At 40.1% G+C, this 17122-nt stretch overlaps 1 protein-coding gene across 1 annotated transcript in view; it reads right to left on the bottom strand.

The window, feature by feature from the left end:
- Positions 1-17122, bottom strand: part of LRRC75A (leucine rich repeat containing 75A) — a 1985298-nt gene that overhangs the window by 1115634 nt on the left and 852542 nt on the right. The window lies entirely within an intron of this gene.

Here is a 17122-nt window from a genome sequence, read left to right as displayed (position 1 = left end):
CATGCGCAGTACATCAGAACTGCCACGGATTCCAGCCAGCTGCGGAAGGGCAGCAAGGAGGCATTATACAATGCCATTATTTAAGAAAAGTAATTATTTCTTTTCTTAAATAATGTCATAGTATAATAGCAATAACCCACTTCTGGGTGTGGGTAATGCGGGATTTACCCACGGTTGTCTTTGTTTGGTCCCGAGGGCGACGCCAACCGTGGGTAAATCCCGCATTACCCACACCCAGGCGTGGGTTATTGCTATAATAGTCTACAGGCCACTGTGACTTTAGTTTGATTTGCCACATAATAATTAACTTTTTATCAATTTGCTCTTTGTGCTGTTGTTAATGTATATCAAAACACCAATACTGAACTGATAAAAAGCTGAGCACTACATCTTGAGGAAAAAAATTCAATCCAAGTAAAACAAGCCATAGCAATACTGATATTAAACACTACAAAAACAGAATTAAAATCTTACAGTAAATGTAGCTATGGAAATATTAAATGATTCTAAAAAAGTGACATAGGTACCCTATCCTAAAACATGAGATGAGTTTGAAGAGCTTTGAAAAACAAAACTCTGAACTCAGGATCTGAATGTACAAAACAGCAGTGTCAACAACATTTTACCTTTTCTCTAAAGTACACACATCAACACCTAGCTGATAGGTCCATTTTTTTCTATGGGAATAGAATAGAATAGTTACAACTGATTGAGTAGATGTCGCATTAAATGAAAGGTTTTATTATTGTTTATTAAAGGTAAAAGCTACAGTGCTGTGCTGGAACTTGAAAGCAAAACAAGTCAAGTCATTTAGAAGACTGCTTAGAAACTAACGTCATCACTAAGCTTTTTTTTTTTTTTTTGCTTCACTCAAAATGCTTTAGTTCAAACAGGATTTATTTTTATGAATTCCAGAAAGAGTGATGATGTTTTATATGAGTATCCATCCAGAGGCTTACTTGTAGTAATATATTTTATGATAATAAAAACTTTTGTTCACGTACAATACAGTATGGTTGTTTTATTAATGATGGAGTAGTAATTCAGGAATTCAGCAATATTTTGTTTAGCTAAGTACAGCCAGTTTTATAACAGTGTTCATCATTGCTCTGTTCAATGCCCATTTTTCACATTTAACAGTGTTAATGGCAACTGAATTATTTTATTTTGGTTTGAAATCCCGCTATAGGTGATTATTCTTCACAAGACAATGACAGCCGTTTCCCTAGTCTAATATTCTCACTGACTTAAGAAAAAATTGTAGTTTGAGAAAGTATCTATGGAAGTGACACTCAGATTTCTTTATAACAACTGTAACAGGGAAAGTACTGATTATATGTACTGGAATGTTTATGATTATAGTAAAAGAGGCTTATTTAAACACAATTCATTTGGTGGCAATAGGGCAGTTGGACAATAAAGGATAAACATGTCTGAGAAAATAAATGACAAAAAAATATGACTTACACATTAATTTTATGACTCATCAGTTCTGCCCAAAATAATGTTTAATATATTTTACAATCTTCTGGCTACAGTTGATGACTGGGGCAGAAGATATAGCAAACCTACTGACTGATACATTTAGCTCTAAATTTCCCCTCTCTCTCCACAGTCGGTCTTTCAAAATATAACAAAACCCAACAAAATCGCAGTATAGCATCTAAATAAAAACTTGTAAACAAATATTGATGATAAATGCTGAACCCCACAAAAATAACTGCAGATGTCAATAGTTTGTACAAAAAGCAGGAACTTTTACATCAGGGATTTGAAAAGAACAAGAGAATAACATTCATCATCCATTTATACATCCCCTATAAGATATAGCTCCAATCAAATCCTCAAATCAATTTCAATACTAAATACAAGTAAATTTAAATCTGTAATTCACACAGTACACCTCTATATTATCTCATGTCAAATAATTACCATAGTCCCTATGCTACATGGAAAATTGTGTTTTGTTTAATTTAATTTAAATATTATAGAAAAGAATCAAAACAATAAACCTCATGCGAAACACCTAAATATTGTTAAAAATGTTTATAAAGAATTATTTAAAAAGAACTTCCCTGGGATATTCAAAAATATCAAGTAACAATACAATAGACAAAGAATGTTTTAACCTAAAAACATGATTTTAACAATGTACTTTTAACTAGTGTACTATAAAACCTGTATTAAAAATTAAACAATTAAGAATTGATCTTAAAGGGCCTTAAGTTCAGTAAGGGATTTACAGAAACAACTTCATTCAAACCTGGGACAGTTGTAACTGTCATCTTTATTTGCCAAATAATTTCACAGTGCTCAAGTCTGGTTTTCCTGTCACCTCCTCATAAGTTAATTTTTACATGTTCTAAAGTACCAGATTTAAACTTTAAGCACTGAGGATTAACCAAGAGGGGTTTATACAAAGCATTATTAAAATTTTTGTGGTGAATCTCGTATATATGCTTGTATATTTGTTTCCATAAACATCTCTCCATTTTGCCAGTATAAAAAATTGGACATCTCATACATCTCATACATTTCACTATGTATAATACCCCTTTAGTTGCACAATTTCCTTTGCTTAAATGAATCCTAAAATGCTCCCCTATGTTCATTTGCAAAATGTCAGTAATCAAAATATGTTGATATTGAATACAACTCCCATATTTAGTACCCATCTTATTAACCCTCTGGTCCATATTTGGGCTCTATTCTTGCTCCGTTCAAAAATCCCCTTCAAATTAATGGCTGTTTTATAAACAAAAAACTGGGGTATCCCCCATAGTTTTAAATATAATAGGGTTCACCCTAAAATACTCCAGTGTTTTGTTATAATGTTCCTTACCTCCTTCATAACCATAATTCAACAACTAAGAGGGGCTTATATCTAGTCCCCCAACCTAACTTCACTTTATCACCAATACGCATCACCAAATTTGTTGGATAACTTCTAGAAATAAAAATTTTTTATCATAGCCAATTCCTTCACCATATCGTCATATGCTGAAGTCATCCTCACAGCCTTTACACACTGTCCCTTCATTAAACTCTTTTTCTGGAACATGGGGTGTGCACTCTTAAAATGTAAGTACAAGTTACTAAAAGTCGATTTCTTATGTATTTTTGACTTAAATATATTATTGGTGGGTAAAATCAAGGTATCTAAATAAGGAATTTAGTGAATTTAACCCTGCACCTATAAAAATAAAGTATGAATGACACAGAAGCACTGACATCATCCTCTTCCACATTTTTTTCATTGTACTCTGTTCTAAAAAAAAATTCATAACATTCACAAGCCTACCTGCTCAAACCATGAAATGGGAAATAAAGGGCTTACAAATTAATCAGATTAATATAGGAATCACCTAGGAAAAATGTCGACTATTCACAACTGGCTGTTATGTTACCAATTTAATATCTTAAAAATCTCTTGAGACATGATTAAAATCATCTCACCATGACAAGTCAATCACACTTCCAAGGTATGCCATACATTTGATGTGGCAGGTCTCATTCAGGCACAAGTGGATTACATTTAATGTATAAAAATAAGTTTGACTCTCTGCCTCAAACAAATGCCCACTACTCTCCACCAGAAGTCCATCACAGCTCATGTTTAGGGTGGACATAATGGTTAACATGTTTAACTCACAGACACAAGGTACAGGGTTTGAGTCTCACCTTTGAGGGAAATTGGCTAGGCTTAAAATGAGTCACAAGGGCAGCTGGCCTAGTGCTCACCTATGTTAAAATAAGTCACAACAAGCTCTTGACCATTAATATATCTTTACACCACCAGGTAATAATGATACAACTGCAGAGGAAGCCTTGCACTGTGCAACGTCTAACCACAATTCTCAAATAAGAATCCTATGGGATTTTGGCACTTGCTGTCTACCAGTCAAAAGTACACCCAGGACTAATACACAAAGTAGCAGAAAACACTTGACAGAGTGAATCTTGGTACACTCAACAGTCTATATCTCGCACTAAGGCATCCTGTCAAACTGAATCCGTGTGTGTATTTCCTCTTTTACAATTTAGTCTCCTATGAAAGTTCACAAAATAGAAAAAGTTTCATTTATTATATAATGCTTCAAAAGGTGATATCTTAATTTGTACTATGTTAAAAGATCAACTTTAGAAATAGTCAACTTTCATATGATCAATCTCATATGACTATTTAAAAAGTCGAAAGTCTAGCTATTCGTTTAAACGGCAAATTTTCCTAAGATGGCGGTACAGTGGAGATGAGGAAATATGCCCTTCTCCCCACTGTTGTGCTAAAACACTTTTTTCAGTTTTTACATTATATGTTTGACTTGCTAAATAGTCAATGAGTTTGATTATATGAAATTCAACCATTTAAAAAGTCAATCATATGACATAGATCCATCTTCATTTTAAACATCAACCTAATCAACACTAAGTAATATTTTTAATCCCTTTCTTTGGCTGAAACTACACCCTGTTGCAAACATTTAATCTTACCTTTACTAAAAAAATAACTAGTCCAGAAGAAACTTACTTGCTCCTCATCATTAATTTGGATAATTCCAAAAGTGAAAAGATTAATGACTACAAGACCATTTTCCAGACCAATATCATGTATCCTGCAAGCCTACTGACTTCAAAAACTTTCAGACAGTATATGATGCAGTAGAAATGGCATATTTGCTATCAAAATCATTCTTAATTTACTATGCAGCAAATGCAGTGTGTGTGTGTGTGTGTGTGTGTGTGTGTGTGTGTGTGTGTGTGTGTGTGTGTGTGTGTGTGTGTGTGTGTGTGTGTGTGTGTGCGTGCGTGCGTGTGTGTACAGGCACACACCCACATCATCATCATCATCCCCTATTTCCCAATTTTCTGCAAGGGTCAGAGTGTTACATCACCTGTCACCATCTTTCTCCATTCCTACCTTGTTTGAAAGGCATGCCAGATATCCTTTCCTCTAGCCTTCTTACAACTCTCTCTGTTCTTCTTCACCAGGTTGCCTTCTGCTTTCCTGCACATGAGTCTAAACCATAATTTCTTCAATTGAAACATTTCTGCAAATGAACTATCCTGGATTCTACTCTGATGTCCTCATTTCTTCATCTGTCTCATGATCTGCATCTTAACCCCACCTCAGGCACTCCATCATCATCACATCTAGCTTCTTCAACTGCTCAGCCTTCACTGTCTTCAACACCTTAATTTTCAGCATCTTGGGCAATCTTCTGTTGCACACTACCCATAACACTGTGTCATCTGCGTGCATCCCATCTGATTCTGACTTTGGCCTCCTCATTCAGACTTCCCTTCTCCTCAACCACCTCTCCAAGATACTTGAAGCTGTTAAGCTGTTCCACTATTTTCACTTCTATCTCAATTTTCAACTTTTTCTGATTTCCCATGACATCTGTACTGTCTGTAATTTCAGTTGTCTCAATTTTATCCCATGTGCCTTCAGTTTTGCATTCCATTCCCTCTTGTTAATCTTTCCTCTCTGACCTTTTAGCTGATGTAGTCCATCAACAGTATGACCAGCAGTGGGCTTGGAACTGAAACCTGATACACAACCCCTCCTTCAGGAACCCCTTTGTGAGTCTGAACACTGTTTGTACCTTTATCACTGGGTCCTTGTGCATAGCCTACAATAATTCTATTAATGTTTTCAGGACTTCAAACCATTGCAGGACTACCAAAATCAGCTTTCTCAGTACGTCGACATATGCTTTTTGCCATGTCTAGGAATGCCCAGTTGGAATCTTTCCTTATATTTGGCTTCTTCTCAACTATCTCTGTCATTGCAAACATTGTCCTGGTTGTGGTAAACCTTGATATGATTATGAACTGCTCATCACCCATCTTACTTTCTACCACTCTGCATATTAATTTAAATAATTTCTACAGCACTTTCATACAGGATAGCAAGTCTGATACATCACTGTTCATGGTTATGAATATCCCCTTTTTTCTTGTATATTGGTGCAATGATGTGAGGTACTGCCAACTATGCCAAGAGAATTAAGGCAGTAGTGTAACATATGCCAGCATAGCTAGCCGGAGTTTTGTCAAGAATTATGTCATTTGTATATCAAACTGATTTGGACAGATGCTTGTGTTGAAATGTACCTATAAAGTTGTTTGTATTAAAAAATGCATCAACAGTGGGTCTTGCTGGACAGAAAAGATATAGACTTGTATGTCAGACTGCACTTTAATTGTTGAAATTAATATACTGTAACAGAGGATACTGGAAAGAAGAGGTTAATCTCAGTCCAGATAACTTTGAAAAACAATCTGAAATTAAAGTATCTGCTTTAGGCCATAAAGCTTGTCTCTTAAAGTTCTGATTGCTGCCAAAAACAAAATATTTGTGAAAATCAGGACTAAGAGTCCTACTGCATTGTCCTTAGGGGTGAACTAATTGCTACCCTGGAGGAGTGGAAGTATTTGAAATGGTTTTATAGCTTCCATATACTATAGCGCATCTTAGCAAAGCTCTGTGTGTGTGTTTGGTAACATATATGTGCAAGATTCTGCCTCAGTTTCTAGTAGAGGGATAGTGTTGGAACTAGAAGTCAGGTGACCATATGTATGTGATGTCATTCTATAATCCAGAACTGAAATGATATTTTAATACTGGATGAGACAGAAGTCTCAGGGCAGTCTGTTTGTGAAACCTGACAAAGGACGACTACTCACCCACATCATCTTGCCTTGTTGTAGTAAGTGAACTAGTGTACAGTAATTAATTGTGGCTTCTCACACTCCTTTAAGTTTAGGGTATTAGAAATAGTTAACAGGACATGTAGATTGGGAAATTCTAAGAATAGAACCGAAAAGATAGAAAATAATTGGATACTTAGGCTGCAAGCACACAAGTATGGACTGAATGAGAAGGTTACCCTCAAATCATTTCTAGCAGCCAGACCACTTAAACATTGATTTTTAACATATAATGAATTTTTAGAATCAAAATTTATGTACATCTATACATTTTTATAGTGTGTTACCTTAGTAAATGGAGAGATATGTATTTATTTTAATTGTATCATGACATGTTTACATTCAGCAACTCATAGTGAGCTATTAGTTTTTTTATATATGCACTAGCACTTTAATTGAAAGTCATTAACTTTTGTTAATGGGGGATGCTCTATGATCAATGTGTATTTAAGGAGTTGTTTTTAATTTGTTTCATTGAAGTCTGATGAAGCATCGTAGGACGTGAAAGCGCTTACTCATTTATCCTGTTGCTGTTTTTGACAATAAATGGTGAACTACATTGCAGTTTTTCGCAGTTTTTTGGAGTTTCTACCAGCCATTGGTGCACCCTTGGTTTCTCCAATTACTTATTACTAGTGTACAGTAATTCTTTAATCAGTCAGGAAAATATAGTGAGATTAGTTATTGTTTTTCTGCATCTGTGTGAACCTTTCCATCTGTGTTATTTTTAATATTTCCTGTGTCTGAAACTCTGGTGTTTATTGTAAATAGGTATTCAGTAGTTTCATGTTCTTTTATTATTTATTATTAAATATATTTAAACTTATCATTATAGCTGGTCTTTTAACGAATATTTTAACATTTGAGAGTACTTGTATTTATTTGGTAACACTGTGCCCATTCCTGAAAGTGTTGTTGCATTAGTCAAACACTACCATTTGTATTAGTATTTTATTTGGATAACCTGGTAAGAGCCTTAGAGTCACTGGCTTTGAAGTGTTCTGGTGGAAGTATCTAGCTTATAGTCTGGGCAGAGGGGGCATAGCTGGTAAATCTGTGCCAGCCTTTCCCAGGTGTGTGTGTGTGTGTGTGTCTGTGTGTGTGTGTGTGTGTGTGTGTGTGTGTGTGTGTGTGTGTGTGTGTGTGTGTGTGTGTGTGTGTGAGTCTGTGTGTAAAAATCAAATCTCATAGAAAATGATTGGGTAGATTGTAAGTGATATATAATGTCTGCAACTGGGAGTGTGTCAGTATGGTTTGTGATGTAAAATGCTTGCAACTAGGATTGTGTCAGTGTAGTTTGCTTTCATTTACATATATGCATGATTGCTTATGTCATAAGTGAGGGTTTAACAAAACTAATTCTTGTTAAATAAAGGGGGCAAGAATTGAATACTTTATGTGATGTTGCTTAGGTTATATGATATATAGCAATAAATGTAAAGTATAATGTTTGTTAATACATTTTGATTACTTTTGTATAAATGTGAATTTGCCTGTGTCGTCTTCTTCTTTCGGTTGCTCCCGTTAGGGGTCACCACAGTAGATCATCTGTTTCCATTTCTTCCTGTCCTCTGCATCTTGCTGTGTCACACCAACCACCTGCATGTCCTCTCTCACCACATCCATAAACCTTATCTTAGGCCTTCCTGTTACTTGCCAGCTTCATCCTTAGCATCTGTTTCTCAATATACTCTGAATCCCTCCTCAGCACATGTCCAAACCAATGTAATCTTGCCTCTCTGGCTTTGTCTCCAAACTTTCCAACCTGGGCTGACCCTCTAATATACTTATTCCTAATCCTGTCCACCCTCATCACACCCAGTGCAAATCATAACATCTTCAACTCTGCCATGTCAAGCTGACTCCTGCCTTTCTGTCACTGCCACTATCTCCAATCCATATAACATAGCTGGTCTCACTACCCCCTTGTAGGCCTTCCCTTTCACACTTACTGGTACTCTTCTGTCACAAATCACTCCTGACACTCTTCTCCACCCACTCCATCCTGCCTGCACCCTCCTTTTCACCTCTCTTTCACACTCACCATTACTCATGAGCTGTTGATCCCAAGTATTTAAACTCATCCACCTTCACCACCTCTACTCCCTGCATCCTCACCATTCCTCTATCCTCCCTCTCATTCACACACATATATATTCTGTCTTAGTCCTGCTGACCTTCATTCCTCTTCTCTCTACAGCATAGCTCCACCTCCCCAGGGTCTCTTCCATCTGTTACCTTCTCTTACTACAGATCACAATGTCATCTGAAAACATCATAGTCCATGGATATTCCTGTCTGATCTCGTCTGTCAACCTGCCCATCACCATTGCAAATAAGAAATGGCTCAGAGCTGCTCCTTGATGAAATCCCACCTCCACCTTAAATGCATCCATCACTCCCACCGCAGACCTCACCACTGTCACACTACCCTCGTACATATCCTGTACCACTCTTACATACTTCTCTGACACTCCTGACGTCCTCATACAATACCACAACTCCTCTCTAGGCACCCTGTCATATGCTTTCTCTAAGTCCACAAAAACACAATGCAATTCCTTCTGACCTTCTCTGTACTTCTCCATCAACACTCTCAGAGCAAACATCGCATATGTAGTGCTCTTTCCTGTCATGAAACTATACTGCTGATCACTTATCATCACCTTCCTTCTTAACCTAGCTTCCACTACTCTTTCCCATAACTTCATGCTGTGACTGATCAGTTTAATCCCTCTGTAGTTACTACAGCTCTGCACATCACCCTTATTCTTAAAAATCGGTACCAAAAGACTTTTTCTCCATTCCTCAGTCATCCTCTCACTTTCCAAGATTTCATTAAACAATATTGTTAAAAACTTCACTGCCATTTCACCTAAACACCTCCATGCTTCCACAGGTATGTCATCTGGACCAACAGCCTTTCCATTCTTCATCCTCTTCATAGCTATCCCTACTTCCTCCTTGCTAAACTACTGCACTTCATGATACACTATCCACACATCAGACAACCTTCTCTCCCTCTCATTCTCTTCATTCATCAGCCCCTCAAAGTACTCTTAAAGGTGTGCTTAACAAAAAGAGGGTGTGGGTCAGCTACTTGGAGCAGGGACACAGAGCACTGATTTCACAGAGAGGGTGGTGGAGGACTCTGCTTGGAACACTCAGCTGAGGACTCAACTCTACAGCTGTGTCAGTGGGGAGTCTTATTTGGAGCCTGTAGAGAGAGGGAGGCGAAACCTAGCCCCAGGACTGTGTGTGCTCCCTGTGTGCTCTTAAGGGAAATTGTGCTTGATGCAGAGAGCTGCATCTGAAATTACTGTATGTATCAATTTTTGTTCCTAGTGAACGTCCCTCACTAGTGTCGGTGGTGAGGATTGAGGCTCCTTAATTACTGGTCCAGAGCAGGGGTATCATATATTCGTGAGCAGTGGTATGGATCTTAATTGAACTTCTTTAGCCAGTAGGCAGTTCTCACTAAAGGTGTGCATACTCTCAGCAGCCACAAAGTAAATGTACAGAATTTAATTTTCACAAAAGTTTTATTTATTTGTTGTTAGTTTATTTTAGTGAAGGAAAGCAAGAAAAGATGTCAGCAGAGGATTATGGCAAGCTGACAAAGAGCTAGTTGGCCAGGTTGTGCAAAGCCAAAGGACTGGTGCATGTCAAGCTGACTAAACAGGAAATTGTTTCAGCCTTAGTCACAGCTACAGCCCAGACCAGCAACCAGGAAGACAACCTGTCTGTCGATGAGGATGTGCAGCCCTCAGAAACAGGACAGTTCACCTTTTCCTCAGAGGACTTAAAAATCCATCTGGAGTTAAAGAGACTTGAACTGGAGGCCAAACATTTAGAATTAGAATTGACAGAGAGACTGCAGCATTTGGAGGCTGAAAAAATTGAGAAGCAGCATCAACATGAGAGGGAGATGCTGACCCTTCACCAGGGTTATGGAGGTAATGGGGAAGGGAATAATCAAACCCCAGAAGCAATAAAGGCCAGTAAATTTCTTCCACAATTTGCAGAGGGTGATAGTTTTGATAGTTTTATTCATATATATGAAAGAGTATGTAAACAGCATGATGTTGACCAAGGGCTATGGATACGGTTCCTGACCCCCTTAGTCCATGGTAAAGCTGTAAATGATTTTTCTAATTTGTCTGATACTGATTGATAAAGTTAAACAATGTTTATTGGAATGTTTTAAGTTAACGCTTGAAGCTTGCAGAAAAAAGATTTGTGAGCACAGACGCAAGGCAGATGAAAGTGTATGTGATTATATTGCTGAGTTAAGCAATTATTTTCATAGATGGGTAAATGGGTGTCAGGTCACCACTTTTAAAAGGCTGGCAGACCTTCTGATGAGGGAACAAGCCCTTAGCACTTTGCCTGAGGACATCAGACTCTGGTTGGCAGAGCTGGAGTGCAACTCTGCAGATCAGCTGGGAAGATAAGGGGATCTCTACTTAGCAAGCAGGGCATCACTGCACAAGAAGGGGGTACCCAGTGCTGCACATAGATATAAGGGAACCCATGGTGGGCAGCCTAAACCACCCAACAGAGTCCACCAGTAACAGGAAAAGCTACTAGTTCTGGAACATGGGCAGGATCAAGGCTAAGATGTTTTAAAAGTAACCAGTGGGGTCATGTAGCATACAGATGTCCACAGAAGCAAGGTGGGGAAAAAAGGTGGAGGAGCCAGCAAGTGGGAATAACAGTATGTCAGTGATAAATTGTCTGGAGACAACAGTGGTACCAAACTATCACTGGAGTTTGTATCCTATCTTAGTGGATGGAAAACAGACCACTGCTGAGAGAGAGAGAGAGAGAGAGAGAGAGCCTCTGACATAACCATTGTGAAGCCTGCAGTGCTTAAACAGGAGCAGTACTTGTTTGGGCAGTCCACTACAGTCAGAGGTTTAGGAGGGACCCCATTCCAAATGCCTTTGGCCAGGTTCACCTTGGCTGGGAGGGTGGAAAAGATAGCAAGCAAGTAGGTGTGTTTGAGGATATCCCTGCAGATATCTTGATATGGAATGATTTTGATAATGCAGTACCTTGTGTGCATGCAGTGACATGCAGTCAGGTTTGGAAACAGGCATGTGAATCTGGCAGCTTAGGGGAGACCCAGACAGACCCCACACCTGAAGCTGGGGCTTGTGATGTGGCTATTTCAGGAAGGGCAGCTACACTGTAGCAATGAGCCTGAAGGTTAGCCACAGCTGCTGGTAGGTACTGGTGTTCCCTTCTACAGGACTGCAAGAGCAGACGTGAGTGGTAGTACCCAGGCTGACTGTGAGGCACCACTGTCAGAGGATATCAGACTTCTTGTGGAAGGGGAGCTCAAATGCAGGGAAGACATGCAGACTTCACACAGAAGGCATCCCAGCAGAGAATCAAACCGGAGTACTTCTTGCTGTGAGGTGACGCTAACTGCTGCACCACTGCGCTGCCCAGATATCCTCTTAAATATCTATATGAGACACTGTACAAGTTCAAATATTTTAGTCTTTCATCATAAGTTAAAATTTCACATCCATGGATGCCCATGGTATATTTCCGCTGTACTCTCTGCAGTTTACTCATGCTTCTTTTCTAATAAGGTTTCTATATTGTTATTCCATACTCAAGTTTGGGTCTGATGTAATTAACAAACAATAACGTGATAATTTCTGATTTACTACAATTTATAAATCTGTTTATACAACCAATAATTCTATAACTATCATTAACCAATTGGTTGATATAGGTTCATGGGTTGCTACTAGGCTATCAGCCCTAGGGCCTATGCAAGCCTAGCCATAACAATTCCCTGGATATTTCTTCCCACAATATTTACTTCTCTGGGCCCCTGTCTAGCAGGGCGACTGACATGATCCTCGGGGTGAATTTCCCATCTCCCATCCAATCATCAAGGTTCCTTTTGAAGAGGGCCAATGAGGCACTCTGCTTGACATGTATGGGCAGTCTATTCCAGAGTATAGGGAGTCTCTGGGTCAGGAACCTATCCCTCTAGCATGTTTTGTTCACTGTGATGACAAAGTTTAGATCCTGGAGCGTGTGGCTCTGAGGTATTGGGATTTCTTTAAGTGGAGCATGTCCAACAGCTCAGGGTTTGACATGGCCTTGTATGTTAAGCAGAGATCGCCTCTGAGTAGTCGATATGCCACAGAGTATAGCTGGAGTTTTTTAGACGGTCAGCATATGGCATCTGCTTTAAGCCTGTGATTCTTTTAGTGAGGTATTTCTGTGGCCTTTCCAACTGTTGCAGATGTCTTGTGAGGTACATACCAAATGGGGCATTATACTCTATAATGGGTCTAATGAGGGATGAGTACAGTGGGACAATGACCTCCTTTTTTCTGGATGAAAAGCCCTTAGTGATGAGGTGTGCCACATAGAAGGATTTCCTGACTGTTGTAGCGATGCGGTTATCGAAAGTGAGACTACTGTCCACCTGTGTCCCTAGGTCTCTCATCACACTTTTGATGTTTAGCGTCCTGCCACCTATGTGGTAATTCATGGGTACATGTTTTTTTTCCAAAGGGGATAACTATACATTTCTTGGCATTAAGCTTGAGCCCATGGCTCTGGCACCAGGCATCTGTTTCTGTAAGGCCTTTTTGTAGAATATCCACATCATGTGGGGATTCAATAATGGCTCCGAGTTTGCAGTCATCTGCAAACTTTGTTAGCCAGAGACCCTTAGTGTTGGCCTGTACTTCAGAGAAGTAGATGCCAAACAAGAGTGGTCCCCAGGACTGAACCCTGAGGTACTCCACTTGTCACTTGTCTGGAGCTGGATTTGGAGTCGGCTACTTTTACAGTCTGGGTTTTGTCAGTAAGCCAGTTGGCAACCCATCGAGTGACGTAGGGATTTATACCCAGCTTGGTAAGTTTATCTTTGATTCCAGAGTGGGGGATGGTGTTGAAGGCCTTGGCGAGGTCCAGATAGGCTGTGTGGACCACCTTACCCTCGTCTACAGCTCTGGAGACTGATTCGAAGAAGTAAATCAGATTCAGGAGACATGATTGGCCCTTCACAAACCCAAACTGGGTGGGGTCCAGTGTTTGAAGGTTGCCAATGTCTTTGTTTATAAGTTCCATGATAATGCGTTCCATGCCCTTTCAGATCAGGCTTGTCAGACTGATGGGACGGTAGTTCCCGGGATCCAAGGCAGATCCTCCCTTGCGGAGTGGGATAACTGTAGCTGTGCGCCACTCAGTGGGCACGAAGCCTGAGGTGAGGCTATGATTAAACATAACACTTAGGTGAGGTGCCAGTTAATTTTGTAGTTCATGTAGTACACAGCCTGGGATGTCATCTGGTCCCATGGATGCTGTATTCCTAGCTTTGGAGAGTGTGGTTTCTACCTGTGTGGCCGTGATTATCGGAATTTGGCAATCTTTTGGTATTGAGATGGGCCCTTTAGGGGGTGAGAGGGAGGGTGAAGTTGGCACTAAATCGATCTGCCAGGCTATTGGCAATATCCTTGGGATCAGTATATTTAATGCCATTCTGTTGTAGCGCAGATCTGAGCATTGCCATTCAGATTCTTGACATAACTATAGAATGCCTTGTGGTTGTCTTTGGAATCTTCGGCAATTTTATTTTCGTAACTAGCTTTTGAGGATTTTATGAGAGATTTCAGCTTCTTACTGAGGCTAGTGAGGGAGTTTTTTGTTTCCTGGGATTTTCCTCTTTTCTGCAACAGTTTCTTCCTTCTGTTGTATAGTTTGTTTATAGCAGGGGACCACCAGATTGGCTTCCTTTTTTTTGAAAAGAGCATCTTGGTTCTATTTGGGATGGCATGATTTATGCACGAGTGGATGTGCTCATACAGTGCCTTAGTGTAGGATTCTGCAGTCGAACTTCCAGATCCCGTCTGCGTGGGTGTTGTGAAATTTGTCACTTCTGACTTCAGTAGCATGAAATTGGCTTTAGAGAAGTTTTTTTAAGGAGGTTTCCTTACTGGGGGGGGTGGGGGTGGGATGTGGATGTCAAAGGTGATTTGCTTATGGTCAGACATGACCAATGAGGGGGTGACCACTGGTGTGGAGCATCTATCTCCCATGTTGGTAATGACCAGGTCTAGGATATTGGCTCCCCTGGTGGGACAATGGATTAGTTGATCCAGGGCATTGGAATTTATGAATTCCAAGAACCATTGGGAAAAGGAGTTGATACCCGAGTAGTTTTCCCAGTTAATGGCAGGGTAGTTGAAATCACCCAGTATTAGGGTGTTTGGTTGTATCTTAATATTTTCCAGTATGTTTAGAAAGGTGTAGTGAGAATCTTGGGGCATGGTGGGGGATCTGTAGCAAGCTACAATTTGGATTGCAGTCTTACCTAGTGTTAGTTGCACCTGGAGAATTTCAGATGCATTGTGTTGGGCAACTAGCCTGGAGGTGTGAATATCCTTGGTGAATATGGACACTCCTCCACCTTTAGTGTTTCGGTCTTGGTTTTGTGGCCGAAAAGCGTGGTAAGAATTGTAGCCTGGTATTTCAGGGGTGCTCTCTGGAGCCTTGAACCAGGTCTCAGTTACTGCACAGATATCGATGTTCTCCATTTTTAGGAGTGCCTCGAGAGAGTGCATTTTGAGGTTTAGACTTCTAGCATTGAGTAGCATTACCTTCAGATTTTGCATGCTTGTATCTGTTACAATGGTGGTTTTATCCTTTGAACCTTGCCTAAAAAAGGCACTATAGGGGTGGCAAGACCTTTAGCCAGTAACCTGAATCCCAGGGGTGACAGGTGCAGACCATCTCTGGCAAAGCATCGTGGTTTGTCAATCATGTCGTCCCAGGCAGACAAATACTGGATACCTTTTGAATGACACCAGAAGTTTAGCCAATTGTTGAAGTCAATCATTTTGTCCTTATACTGTGGTATCATTCTGGGCGAAGGCAGGATGCTACTCAGGGCTAGGGTCATACCTGCCTGGGTCCCATGATCCAAGAGCTCTTCCATGTCTCTCTTCATGTAGTCCAGGAAGGTACATCTCAAGTCATTCACTCCAGCATGGACAATGACAGAGTCATATTTGTACTTGTTGAGGAGTGACTTGAGTGCATGTGTTATGTGGCAGATCCTGGCACCTGACAGGCAGATGACTGTAATTTTCTCCTTGTTCAGCCTGGTGAGTGGGACATCAGTGTGCCTGACTATAGAGTCACCTATGACTAAAGTGTTGGGTACGTTGTCTTGCCTTAGGGGCTGTTGTTGGGTGGCACACTGGTGTTGTGAGCTATGTGTCACTTTGGTTGTGACTGGTGTTTGTTTGCATTTCGGCTTCGGAGGTCCTTGTTGCTTGGGCAGGTTAATGTTAAGGGCCTCCGCATATGTGGGTTTAGTGTTGCTATGTGTGGGTGTTGATGGTGTGGGTTTTGAAGGGCTATGAGTTGCTTGAGGTGTAATGCAGGTGTTAACCTTCTGGGTCTATATTATATCATCGAATGCTTAAAAAAGCGAACGCTGATTGATCGACCTAATTTAAGTGAAAGCTTACAATCTTGAACTGTCAGATCAGCGATTTTTTCCCCAGGAAAAAAAATCGCTGATCCAAAACACATACATACAACACAAGCACACCAAACAAACAGAAATCCACACACATACACCTAAAATCTGATACCTAACCCTACACTAAACTATGCACACACCACTAACTACCCACTTACCTTAACCCAAACCCTAAACCTAAGGTCCGTCACTATCGCTCGCACACTCACCTCACCCGCTCCCTAACCCTAACCTCACTTAAATCCGCCCTAACCCTCATGTCCACTCAATCGCACGCACACCTAACCCGAGCCCTAACCCTAACTCACCTAAATCACCTTAACACTTACATCCACACAATCGCACACTTACCTGAATCTGACCAGTAACTTTCCACCATAATACTGAAAATACCGAAGCAACAGAAACGGACAACCAAATTCTTTCCCTAGGAAAAAATTTTAGTTTCTGCTGCTTCCATATTTTGCAGTTTCGTGAAAATAAGTTCGATCAATTAGCATTCGCTTTTTTAAGCATTCGAGGAGATAATATAGACACAACCTTCTCCTCTTGACTGTCTAGCACAGTCTTGGCCGGAGAGAGCTTAGCTTCCAGTTTGGCTATGTAAGTGCATCTCTCGCAGGTTGTAGTGTTGAGTGGTAGGAGGACAGGATTGTCTGTGTACATGAGGCAGTTGCCGCACTGCCCCGGTATGCCCAGATTCACCAGGTGGACAGGATAAATCACTGGAAGCTGACCCTTGGACATGCCTGTTTAGGTGCTTTTTTGTAAAGTTTAAGAGCTCTTTTCTCTTACCTTTGCAAGGTACTCTGCAGTTATAGGCTGTTTAGTGCCTATGATTAATTTCTCCTTATTGACAAGGAGAGCTGAGTGCTTGAATCA

This window comes from Protopterus annectens, chromosome 13.part0 (genome assembly GCF_019279795.1).
Source record: "Protopterus annectens isolate FY-2018-M chromosome 13.part0, PAN1.0, whole genome shotgun sequence".
Lineage (NCBI taxonomy): Eukaryota > Metazoa > Chordata > Ceratodontiformes > Protopteridae > Protopterus > Protopterus annectens.
This window is presented reverse-complemented; position numbering and strand designations above follow the sequence as displayed.